This window comes from Durio zibethinus, unplaced genomic scaffold, assembly GCF_047325235.1.
Source record: "Durio zibethinus cultivar Kanyao isolate XHJ-2024 unplaced genomic scaffold, ASM4732523v1 HiC_scaffold_388, whole genome shotgun sequence".
In the NCBI taxonomy this organism is placed as follows: Eukaryota; Viridiplantae; Streptophyta; class Magnoliopsida; order Malvales; family Malvaceae; genus Durio; species Durio zibethinus.
Window position 1 is genome coordinate 527,501 of NW_028323011.1, and position 2,500 is coordinate 530,000.

Below are 2,500 nucleotides of genomic sequence, written 5' to 3' on the forward strand. Positions count from 1 at the left end.
ACCGTGGCTCAAAATCGAACTTCGGCCAAGGCCTCGACCATCAATGGCACACGATGACGCATGGTGATGGCACATGCATCGACCATCATCGGCATAGGCTGCCCTTCGGTACGGGCACTTGCCTCGACCGCCATCGGCACAAGCTGGGCCCTGGTGTGGGTTGTTGCCTCGATCACCAGCGGCACATGCTGAGCCTTGGTGCGGGCGGTTGCCTCGAGCACCATCGGCAGACCCTGGGCCCTGGTGCGGCCGGTTGCCCCGATAACCATCGGCACACGCTGGGCCCTGGAGCGGCCGGTTGCCTCGATCACCATCGGCAAAAGCTGGGCCCTGGTGCGGCAGGTTGCCTCGACCACCATCGGCACACGCTGGGCCCTGGTGCGGCAGGTTGCCTCGAGCACCATCGGCACACGCTGGGCCCTGGTGCGGTCGGTTGCCTCGATCACCATCGGCACACGCTGGGCCCTGGTGCGGGCGGTTGCCTCGACCACCATCGGCACACGCTGGGCCCAGGTGCGGCAGCTTGCCTCGAGCACCATCGGCACACGCTCGGCCCTGGTGCGGTCGGTTGCCTCGACCACCATCGGCACACGCTGGGCCCTGGTGCGGCAGGTTGCCTCGACCACCATCGGCAGCCTCGACCACCATCGGCACACGCTGGGCCCTGGTGCGGGCGGTTGCCTCGACCACCATCGGCACACGCTCCGCCCTGGTGCGGTCGGTTGCCTCGACCACCATCGGCACACGCTGGGCCCTGGTGCGGCAGGTTGCCTCGACCACCATCGGCACACGCTGGGCCCTGGTGCGGGCGGTTGCCTCGACCACCATCGGCACACGCTGGGCCCTGGTGCGGGCGCTTGCCTCGACCACCATCGGCACACGCTGGGCCCTGGTGCGGCAGGTTGCCTCGACCACCATCGGCACACGCTGGGCCCTGGTGCGGGCGGTTGCCTCGACCACCATCGGCACACGCTGGGCCCTGGTGCGGGCGCTTGCCTCGACCACCATCGGCACACGCTGGGCCCTGGTGCGGCAGGTTGCCTCGACCACCATCGGCACACGCTGGGCCCTGGTGCGGGCGGTTGCCTCGACCACCATCGGCACACGCTGGGCCCTGGTGCGGCAGGTTGCCTCGACCACCATCGGCACACGCTGGGCCCTGGTGCGGGCGCTTGCCTCGAGCACCATCGGCACACGCTCGGCCCTGGTGCGGTCGGTTGCCTCGAGCACCATCGGCACACGCTGGGCCCTGGTGCGGCAGGTTGCCTCGACCATCATCGGCAGCCTCGACCACCATCGGCACACGCTGGGCCCTGGTGCGGGCGCTTGCCTCGACCACCTTCGGCACAAGCTCGGCCCTGGTGCGGTCGGTTGCCTCGAGCACCATCGGCACACGTTGGGCCCTGGTGCGGCAGGTTGCCTCGACCACCATCGGCACACGCTGGGCCCTGGTGCGGGCGGTTGCCTCGACCACCATCGGCACACGCTGGGCCCTGGTGCGGGCGCTTGCCTCGAGCACCATCCGCACACGCTGGGCCCTGGTGCGGCAGGTTGCCTCGAGCACCATCGGCACACGCTGGGCCCTGGTGCGGCAGGTTGCCTCGAGCACCATCGGCACACGCTGGGCCCTGGTGCGGGAGCTTGCCTCGAGCGCCATCGGCACACGCTGGGCCCTGGTGCGGCAGGTTGCCTCGAGCACCATCGGCACACGCTGGGCCCTGGTGCGGTCGGTTGCCTCGAGCACCATCGGCACACGCTGGGCGCTGGTGCGGGCGCTTGCCTCGACCAGCATCGGCACACGCTGGGCCCTGGTGCGGCAGGTTGCCTCGATCACCATCGGCACACGCTGGGCCCTGGTGCGACAGGTTGCCTCGAGCACCATCGGCACACTATCGGCCCTGGTGCGGGCGGTTGCCTCGACCACTGTCGGCACACTATCGGCCCTGGTGCGGGCGGTTGCCTCGACCACTGTCGGCACACTATCGGCCCTGGTGCGGGCGGTTGCCTCGACCACTGTCGGCACACGCTGGGCCCTGGTGCGGGCGCTTGCCTCGAGCACCATCGGCACACGCTGGGCCCTGGTGGGTTTAGGCACATCTTCAAATTTCTGCCGTGCCAATGCCATTTTTATGGCTTGTAAATTCATACAATGGTCCCCTAAGCCTTCACGTGAAGTTTCGTTGGAAGATGACTCGTTTTCTATTTTTCATGATTTTCGAAACTTTTTGCGGTTCGGGATTTTTTAAAATTTTTTTATAAGGATTTTTGGCCCCAAATTTTGTAGGCATGATCCTTCTATTTTTGTTGGCATGCACAAAAAAATTCAGCTAAAAACTCGAAGTAGAGAAGATTTTGTGACCGTTTGAAAAAAGTGTCCCCATTTCAGACACTTTAACGGCTACTGGTAGCAAACCTGTAAAATCTCAAATGCTCTTTAAGGGGGTGTGAATTCTCAGAGGTTTGATGAGGGATAGGGGGCCAACACAAGGCCAAGTACCAG